Raw genomic sequence first — 11,158 nt, 5'->3', positions numbered from 1 at the left:
ATTCGCAAGCACTGAATGCATCAGCCTCAAACGGTACATTCAGTCAAGCATCAAATGGCACTGTCAAGCAGATTGTTATCCAGAGATAGTTCGAATTCATACCGGTCCCTCTTCTCCACAACACTCATTTGTAAGTCCCTCCACATTTCAATTACATGAATGAAGAAAGAATGTCTGAAAGTTTCACTACGGGCGTAGTACAACTGAAGTACCCGAATATGATTTGTTCTAGAACTCCGTTTACTTAGTGCTTGTATGTATGTTTCCTTCTGAATATTTACTTGTCCTTGGAGCACCTGGAATGTTAGCTTCAGCCGATTTTCTTTTCAAGGTGTTTCTAATAAATCTAGGTTACAGAATTAGAGCATTTTTGCAACTGATTCTGTTCTTTGATATCGGCTACAAATAAAGCGCGCTACGTACCTCTAAACTATTTTTAATTATTTATATATATAACTAGGGTTATCACACCATGCTACTGATGCATGCTCAAGCACTGGGCTCGCAAAAGCTTTATGTACAATTAGTCTTACATCCCGTATAGCAAGCTCCAATTCTTTTCCTCGGGAAACGTAACCTTTGTCATGCTTTTTAACATACCTCTTCTAAATTTGTGTCCGAACTTAAATTTTGTGGTATTGCCTTTCACCGATACGTAAACAGAATTATATTTACCAAACACTTGTCGCCAATGAAGTATGGGAACGAAATAACAGACTTCAGTGTTTTAATGTGCGGGCATTTTGATTTTGAATAATGTATTTCCATGTTTCATGTTTTTGCATCATTCGTCTAATGACTGTAATGAGTTTTTATTTCTAAACTGACCGTCTGTATTTCTAACTGTAGAATAACTGTAGAATAAATGAAACAGTTGGTAGAGCATCTACCTCGCATTCGGGAGGTACCGGGTTCGATCCCTGGTGCCGCCGGGCACCTACCGGTTTTACAATGGTACAAGCTTTCTCCCGTCCTGGTGTTCGGCGCTTCTGGGGTGAAATGCTTGGGAAAAGGTGTCACGGCCCAAATAGTTGCGTCGATGTGGCAGTGATCCGTTCCGCCATCGGACAATAACAAGTCCGCCTCGTGCGGCAACAGCCCATTATGTGGCCCTTTTGTTTAACCCCGTGAAATACGGTATCTCGAACCACCTTTGCCGGCTGAAGTATTGGAAACTCTTTTGCCCCAGAGGGAGCCAGCGGAGTTTGCGGAGCCTCTTCCAAGCGCACACCCCTGTGAGAGCCGTGCGACAGGCCGGTAGACGCTTGTACCCATTTTAAGCGCTGGGTGTGCGGCGGCGGGTTTCGAACGCATCACCTGCCGCAGCCGAAACGGATGCCCAAACCACTAGGCCACGACTGCGGTTCCAGGACAGTCCTAGATGAACACCACGAAATCTTGCACAGCCCCACTTTGGCCGAGGTCATTTGGAGGGCACATTTAAGGCCCCTTCACACTTGCGACTAGCAGCGGTTGCGCGACCGTTTTGGGCGAAAAGCGACAGTCGCAAATGGTCGCATCGGTCGAAAAGCGACTGCCGCGGGCCGATCGGGCACTGCTCGAATTTCCAGTCGCGCGACTACTAGTCGCAAACCATTTCTCCAATCAGCGAGGTCCCGGTGCACTAGATCGAGCATCTTCTCAACCTTTTCAACAAACGGCATCCGGAATTCAAAGGCAAGGAGAAGGATATGTCCTGGGAGGAGACAGGAAAGATATTCGGACTATCCGGTAAGTACTATGAACTTTTGAGAAATGGGTTTTTCACGCAGGCGGAACATTTTATATTGACACCGTCTATTCGTCGTCGGCGTTCTCGCCTGAAAAAGCTGAAGTGTCTGGCAAGCGGCTGCTACCGACGTTCGCTGTCATCGCCCTGCAGCTTTCCTACTCCCAACTCGTTTTTCGAGAAGGCGAGTGTCGCAAGTGTGAACATAGCTCCTCTCCTCTGGTCGCTCGACTACCAGTCGCGCGACTTCATGTAGTCGCAAGTGTGAATAGACCTTTATAGTGTCACACGATGAAACCTGCTATACCTGGGTAGTTAAACTTTCGCTTTCATTGCAAATTCGTTTATAAGCAAGGAAAGTTGTAGTATCAGTCCTGCTCACTTGAAGGTGAAAACACACGTAATGCTGCCGGATCGAAAAGCTGGCGCAGTGAACCTTTCGCTTTAAAAAGAGCTGATTGAGAAGGCGCTGTTACAACGCCAACACGGGTAGTTCAAAGTGATGCCTGAGCGTCGGGCTGATTCAAACTCTCTAACCAGGCACTACCATGCTCAACACAATCTTTGCTCATATCACTTAGCTCAAGCCGGGTTTAAATGCACACAATCCTTACGCGCTTGTTTATATGTGACAGGCACAAAAGTTTGCTTGACTACAATGCTTGGTAATGTGATTGGTGAATCGTAAAAGTAATAGACCTCGTGACATTTAGGAACGTTATGTTCTTCCAAGCGCTTCGAAACCTGTCGCGTGCATTTGGCGGCTTGTCGGGGAATTAGGCGACTTACCATATATGATGTAAAAAAGCTCGTTAAACAGTTGTCTTCAAGCGCAGCCCAATACAAGTGAACAGGTATTAAGGCGAAAGCCTTTATGCCTCAAACTGCCGTTAGCAAATGTGTCCGCGTTTCTGGTTCGTGCCATATATGGGCATACGGCTATCGCAATTGGATTGATACTTAATGAATAACAATGGAATGATATTGGAACATTATTTAAGGCATTTTCAAGACTTTCATGATAACTTAGGACTAATAATGAAATACTTAAGCAGATGCGCATAGGAACCATGCATTTGGAGGTCATCGTAACTATCACTAACCATAACTTACTGGTTAAGGGGTGTTTAACTAACATTAATAAGTTACCAACTAGTACTCAGAAAGTGCAAGTCATGGTTAACTATCATTAACAAGTATTATTGGTTACACGTTTCCAGACGTCCATTGCCTTCACTGGTGACGTCATCGGCCGTGACATCATCACTGGTGATGACGTGTCGAGAAGATTCAGAGGTTGGAGCAGGTACAGCAGAGGCGGGAACAATGGCAGCTGAACTGCAACTGCAAAGAACAGAACTTATTAACCAACCAGAGTGGCAGCGAAACACTGAGGAAACAATTAAACAGCTTCAAAATGGTCACAAACACAACTAATGATTCCATCATCTGTCAGTGGAACTGCCTTAGGTTGCAACGTAAGCGAGCGCTGCTGCAACAATTCCTGGCGCTAATAAGTGATAAACCGGTAGCCTCACAAGAGACAGGTAAAGCATCCACGCTCTCTGGATATCAGGCCTTTCATAGTGATAGGGGGGAGAAATCACGAGTCACCACGCTCGTTAAAAGGAACATCGCAGCGATCGAACGCGATGTCAATTCTGAAGACGTAGAAGCAGTACTGCTAGAAATTTTAACGGGACAAAATGATGCACCAAGCTTATTTCTTCCAAACCTGTACACTAGGCCGAAGCAAAAGAAGGTGAGATTCAGGGCCCTCTTTCGAAAGGCGATCAAAGCGGCAGGAATCAACCCCTTGATAATAATGGGAGGCTTTAACGCTAGACAGCAAGAATGGGGCTACGTGATACACGACTCTAAAGGGAGACAACTGTGTGAGGACGCGCACGAACTAGGACTCACCCTTCACACAGACCCCAGGTGTCCGACTATAGTGGGAAATAGCGTATGTGGAGATACCTCCATATACCTAACCCTTACAAAAAAATGTGACAAACCTAAATTGGCATAACTCGGAGCAAAATTTTGGCAGCGACCACTCCATCCTAGCATCGGTCCTCAAAAAGGGGGTCAGGACGCGTCGGGCGCGTCAACCGGAAGTGACGGAATGGGAGAAGTTGAGAGATATACGCGAAAGCGACTCTATAGAAAGAATCGCGAACATAGTTGAATGAACAAAAACCCTCTAGCGACATGTAAAAGAGGCTATGAAAGCGCTGGAAGGCGATGATGCTCCAGAAACAGCCAACGGCATTTTACTACACACAAGGGAGGCCAAGCATAGCATGGAACGCAGGCTAAAAAAGCAAAATTGGAATCGCAACCTCAGAAGGAGGCTTCCCAGACACAATCGGGAGATCGAAGATTACGCGATTAAACTTTGTGAACAAAACGGATGTAGTCGATGCGACTATAATGAATAAGGAATGAGCCTCTCTAAGGCGTGGAGTCCGTTGAGGTACCTGCTAGACCCAACAAAATCAAACACCCAATCAGGAATCAGATTAGTGAAAACCAGACATGCTTTCGAGGGGACGGACAAGGAGTTCCTGGACAAAGTAGCTAACAAGTAGATGGGGGACACCAATAGTATCGCCCTCCCAGAGTAAAGTGGAGCTGCTAACGAGGAACGTGACGTGCCTATCACAGAAGCAGAGGTCAGAGCGAAACATTTAGGACTTAAAGTCAAATCAGCCCCAGCACCCGACAGGATCACTAGCAAAAGCCTGATAAACCTAGATAATGCCTCCATAAGTGCCCAAGCAGGAACTCTGAACCAAAGGAGAGGTAGCCCAGCAATGGAAAGCGCCAAACGTAATACCAATACCAAAGCGGGGCAAACCCTAAAATCTGGAAAACCTAAGACCCATTTTCTTAACCTCGTGAGTAGGGAAATTATTGGAGCACGTAGAACAAACGAGAGTAAGGGGTTTCATGGAGCAAAACAACCTGTGGCAGCACGAGATTATTGGTGTCCGACCAGGCTTGAGCGCGCAGGACGTGATGCTCCAACTAGAACACGACATAATTCCGTGGAAGGATGCTCGGACAGCTTGCTAAATGTGCTGAACGCATACTCTTTAGAGCAGATTTCTCTGAAAGCATAAATAAAGCTCAACTGTATATCTACGGTGTAGTAAGGAACTTCGAAAAGGGCGCTATGCCGAGAACACTGAACAGAACATCCGGCGATCAATCATAGTAGTCGTAGTCTTTGTCAGCATGCTCAGGAGCCTCAGAGCGATTGTTGTTTTCGTCGTCTTTCTTGAGCGTCAGTAGCTGAAAATTTCAATATACCACACCTACAAATTCCGCGGCGCAAAAAGGCGGCACCCTGGTGGCCTATGGAGATGTGACGACGGTAGGATCGCAGCAAGGTTTCAAGGGGTTGCTGTGTACTATTTCACGGTTGCGGCGACGGGGGTCAGTCTACCGCGTAAGGGCTTCGGTGAGATAGTTGACCGGCGATATTTCCTTGAGAATACGGTAGGGCTCTGGTACTTGCTGAGAACGTTTGAAAAAAGACCGGGACTGGAGGAACGTACGTCCATAGCAAGACCAAAGAGTCTGGACGATAAGCAAGTAGAAGTCCAGATCGACATCGAGTGGCCGCTTTCTTCCAGAAAAGTTGCAGTTTGGGAAACAGTCGTGATTTCAGAATAATCAGGTCGGCATGGAAAAATGGTGTCAATGGACAAGAGTGCGCACCACGGACGTGCAGGAGGAAGTATGGCTAGAATCCGGTGGTTGCTATAGTGGCAGATTTATAAGCATAAGTGACGATAGGAAGAACCCCGTCCCGGTGGAGCGGTGGGAAGCAATATACATTACCAGCATGTCACTCAGGGTGCGGTTGAAACGCTCAACTATGACATTTGTCTGCGGGTGGTACGCGAAGGTTGTGCGGTGAATGATTTTGCATTCTCGAAGGAGAGCTTCTATAATTGGTAAGAAGACAGCCTAAAAACGACAACCACAGGAGAGGACACGACACAAACGAACGCTGCATGTACGAAGTATGTACGCCTAATACTGATTCTAATGTTTTAAACTTTATAGCATCGCCCCTCTAACGATGGTGCGCTGTCGAGGTGTGGGCATGTACCACAACTGCGACACACCTATCAATATTCACACCACAGAGCAGTGGGAGTCACCGATGCGCAGCTCTCCCCTTTCCGTTCAAGTGGTGGTAGTTGGCTAGGACGAGACCACCACTTTTAAAGGCCTCCCCGTCGTCTAATTACCGCCCTACTTTAACCTATGTCAATGTTGTCCACATCATCACAATCATAAACAAGTGTATTTTAAGAGGGCAAGGTAAGCCCTAATTCTGCCATGATTTTGAGCCTATATTATAGCTCTTTTTCTGGTGGTTTGCTGGGTTCGAGGAAACATCTTTCAAAACTGTAATCAGCTATCTGAAGCAATAATACTGAACCAGGGTTATTGTTTCCGGCATTTCGATGTTTTGTTACAATTTTAACAGGGCTATGAAATTTTAAAGCCAAGTTCTGTGGTAAATTGCCCTTATATTGAAAATCTGTCCAATGTATTGATAATTTTGATCGATTACTCGCTCGAGTGTCTACTCATAACCTTTAAATTTGCATCATCTAGTTGCAGTAGATTCTGAAAAAAGGATAAAATCAGCAAAATAGCATGTTCTGAGAACATCTTTTTTGAAGTTCAAAAAAGAGCTTTATTACGACACAGCACTCTAAAAATACATGCTGAGTAATTTTTAATAGGAACCAGCCTGTTAGGAACACCCATTATCGATATATTGTTTTCTGGACTAGCTGGTTTGCCCTCAGGACTTCCTTAGGGACCCGTCGTTCAACAGCCCCTTGCTTGAAGTATAGTTGCCGTCATTCAGCTTTGAATAACCAGTGTTCTCTGAGCCGCACTGCTGAAATCCTGAATTACCTAAAACGTCAGCTCCAGCCACGTTGCTGGATGCTTTCCGTTTGGATGTCTCGAACCGGTGTGCTGAGAACCATTTTAAACATTACTGGGAGAACGTTCAAGCAACTTTTTGCCTTGCAGCGACATTAATCTGATGCAAATAAATACCGCATGCTTTAGAAAAGCAGCTTTCGGCGACGGCACACGAGAAGAAGATAATATCAATTAAGCCAGTACCACGGTCACAAACATTTTTCTTCATGGTCTCCATGCGTAATGCCGAGCGTGAAAGCTTCGATGCAGATGAGCTCGGTGATTGGGGTGTCCGCCACTCTATTGTGTTGCGGAGATCTTGTGTCATTGCAGATCGACTTATTCCAATACTCGTCGAAGCGTTCTCTACTAAATATCTTTTACTTGTTCTCATTCATGGCATGAGCGCTATATATATCCATCTTATAATCAACTGGAACACTATTCAAATTCACTATAAACCAGCTTCAAAACAAGTGACTGTTCCCCGCGAAAACAGTTAGAAACACGAGTAAAATGCCATTACTCGGTAGTAATCCGACTGTGTCTGAATATTTGTCTGACTACAGTATATTATAGTGGCGTGAACGCCTCCTCGCAGGCGGCCCGTTCTCACAAGGTTGCCACAAGATGGAGCCACTGTAAATTTAATAGCACTGCTCCACACTGTGACTGCGCGGTCGTCGTTTTCTTCTATAAATGTGTTTCTTTAAACTGATGTTTAGGCTAGGAGATATTCCTTCTGACCACCCGATACAAAGGAAAAATCCCGATCACCATCCCCAACATCACGATTATATTGCTACAGCGCGGCGCTCAGTGGTTTCTGGGGCTTTTCGGCTAACAATAATGCCACATTTCACAATAATAAGTACCGCTGTCAGAATATTCCACCTTTCAGTTGCAATTATTCATTTTTAAGCACATCTCGCTGTGGTCATATATTTAAATGACTTAAGGACAGAAAAATGCTACGCATTTTTATTCGCCGGCCAAAAGTAGAAAATGTGGATTCGCGTTTTCATTTCTTTGCGCATTGGCCGTCTAATTAAAACCTACCGCGCGAGAATAAGTTATCCATTTACATGTGCACGTAATGGGTGACCGATTTTTCGGAGGCTGTAGTGTTAAACATCATAAAGCAACTAAGTGATGTCGGTATGCAGATCGCTAACGCGCTTAACAGCACGGGCATTGACAGGTGGATTACACTGCCATGAATTTGAATTATAATATATTGACTCAGTATAATCCACAAAATATTAAATATTGCTTCCTGCGCTTTTAATGTAACACAATTTATGGTTATCGATGCAGACAGACAGGTTACCTTCCCAAAGAAATAAAGTTTTTCCTTCTCTTCCTCCCTCCTTCCAAAATATTTACCAGCGTTAGTATCAGTCACACGTGTGAAGCTTCCGATTATAATTGGGATCAAAGTAATCATTCCACTAAATACTTCATTTCAAAATCAGCACATTAGAGTTCTGACAGTTTCATATTATAATACATACCAACCAAGTGTAAATGGAGTGTGCAAAGCGTGGTAGGCTGCAAATGTTGCTGGCACAATAAAATATAGATAGAGGCAAAGGCAGTGCGACACTATTATATTTTCTATTTGCTATATTCACACAACAAAATCTTGAATGTACCGGTGCTGACAAACGTCGACGAAACACGCTATTTCGTTCTACATTCTTCGCGTTTTGCATCATTGAAACTGGCAGTCATGTAATGTGCAGACTGGCAGTATAACACAGTGCCAATTTACTTGGACATATAACAGTTTTTTACCTCCAGTACAGAATGCATGCTAATAATTTGAACGCCTTCATAATAAATGCCTCTTCTGACGACTTAATACACACAGCTGTTTCCTGCCGTATCTGCATATAGTATTTCTCCAGCTTCACAAAATATTGCAATATGTATCACGGCCTAAAAAATTTCCAGCTCGATTCAGCACCATCCAATGAACGGAGCGGGCATGGTCTGGACAGAGTCAGTGGAACAATGTCGGCTGCAAGCGCAGCTACTCGTATCTTTCCAGAGTAAAATTCAGTTGCTAGTCTAGCATGCATCCTGTCGCTCAGCCTTTTCTGTGTGTATTTCTCATTCGCTAGCCATGTCATTACGTCTGAATCTAGAAACCACCTAGCCCATTTAAGAGCCCTGGCATCTTCCTCGCAGCTTGCTGGACCATATCTTGCTGCTTCTGGAATACTGACTTCGGCAATTGTATCCTTGCTCTAGTACGTAGAAAGAATTCAGTTGAGTTCAAAGTGATGTTTTTCTACCGCCGAAAGAGCTTAGCAGTTCGGCGTTGCCGAACATGGCTATCAAATGTTGGTTCTCCTCGGTTACAGCGAAGATGCATATCTGCGTCATAACCGAGGTTGCGAGTTCATTATGTCTGACATCACTGGGGTATGCATAGATCGTCGTTATAAAAGAGGCTGCGAGTTTGGTATATCCGACATCGCCTAGAATGCATGCGTCTTCGTTCTTCAGGCACTTGGGCCCTTTCTTTAAAGTTATGACGCAATAACGCGTACAGCCTGCATCCCGGCATATAAAGCCTCGCTTTAATCGAACGTGCTTGCTTCGCCTAGGAGTATGTCTCAGTCGGAACCCAAGAGTAATCCGCTTTCCCTCCTCAGGAATGAGTGACAGTAGTTATTATGCGTGCATCGTCGCTATAAAGGCGATAAGGTGTTCTTTATATTCAAGATCACAGATCGATATCAAGGAATAACGGGAAGACCACCCAGTACTCAGGGAGTAATACGAAACTACGAACAAACTCGATATAGCTAGCGATCTAAACCGATGTAATTTTAATATTTTCTACGAATATTACGCTCTCACTTGCGGAGGTCGTCATTTTTTGGAGCCGCGAACATTAACGCTTTGGGCTGCTTTATAGATGGTACATGCGGCAGCTTGGATAGCCTGTCCACGCCTCTTCGCTAGGCAGCGGGCAACAGTGCTCAAGGTGATTATTCACATCTAGAGCATACTGGATTCAGAAGAAGGCTGGGCTTTCACAGAAACGCAGGCGACACTTAAGCTCCACCTGTAGGATTATACGATGCGATAGAGCAGGCTGCTACCCGAGGTGTAACGCCCCGTGTAATGTTCCTGACTGGGCATCCAATACCATTGAAAATTTAATTGTTATTCCACCCTCTCACCTCACATATGAGCAACATGCGTCGGTGGGAACCCCCCCCCCCCCGCCCCCCATTTCAACATTCTGGTATAATGTGCTCTCGTTAGGTCGCACAATTCATCGATGAATCAGGGCCCAGCCAAACCAGCTACCACCTGCCAGCTCCAAGACCCTGATTTCCCGCTCATGACGGCGACGCCGTTTTATGAGAATAACCGGTCCTTAAACAATGTTGCGTTAAAATTATGAGCCATAAAAACGCAGGAGTGTTAACCTGACAACTGTCTCTCCGGAGTCCGCACGCAGCGATATCCGGCGTGCCGGTTGCGGCGCAGTAGAATGATAGAGGCCAGTAGCGTCTCTAGAGATTTTCCAGAGCATAGCGGGCCGCCGAAAACCCATGCGCGCCTTCCCGGTCGTGCCACTAAATAAATTCTAGTTCACTACAGTTCGAATAACCAAAATATGCAAGCTAGCTTTTCACTGTTGCCAGATGAGAGACAACCATTCCTCAAAACGTGAACAAACTAGGAACACAATTTTTTCGCAGATTAAGAGAGGCACAGATCTGAATAATAATAATTGGTTCACACGAAGGGAAAGGGGCGTTGCCTGTCACACTTGCTCTGTGGACACCTGAACCGGGCCGTAAGGAAAGGAATGAAGGCATGAGTGAAAGTGTAAAGAGAGAAAGGGGAGCAGTAGTGGAGGGCTACGGAGTAATTTCGTCCACATGGGGATCTTTAACGTGCGCTGACATCGCACAGGACACGGACGCCACTTCATTTCGCCTCCATCGATACTCAGCCTCCGTGGTCGGATTCGAACCCGGGAACTCCAACAGTTGTCGGGCGTCTTACTACTGCACCACCCCGGCGGGGTCACAGATCTGAAGCAAATGTCAAAGGGGGACGTGGCTGGTGTCCGCCTAGGTGTCGGAAGACATCAATTTCGGAGTAAATATTTCGCATGTCCGTAAAAGAAACACATGACTATGCAATAGATAGAATAGAGATTTTAAATTATGCAAAATATAAAATTGACTTTTTCAGAAATTTTGCCTACACCGTTCCCTTATATGATATCAACGAGAACGTCACAGAGAAAAGGGACCGGTGCCGCTCCTTTCTTTTGCTCTAAAGCAATGTGCTATATATATATTTACACGTGCAAACGGGCTATATCAACGCATCTACCGCCTCGCTGTGGGTTTCAGAAGCGTTCAACCTCTTTTAGAAATTAATTTTGCAAGTTACGTTCTTGCGCAACTATGTTTTTCTCCATGCTTGCTC

The sequence above is a fragment of the Amblyomma maculatum genome, chromosome 10, assembly GCF_055883805.1.
Source record: "Amblyomma maculatum isolate TAMU_Amacu chromosome 10, ASM5588380v1, whole genome shotgun sequence".
Taxonomy (NCBI): domain Eukaryota; kingdom Metazoa; phylum Arthropoda; class Arachnida; order Ixodida; family Ixodidae; genus Amblyomma; species Amblyomma maculatum.
The sequence above is the reverse complement of the archived record's forward strand: the minus strand, read 5'-3'. Positions refer to the sequence as shown.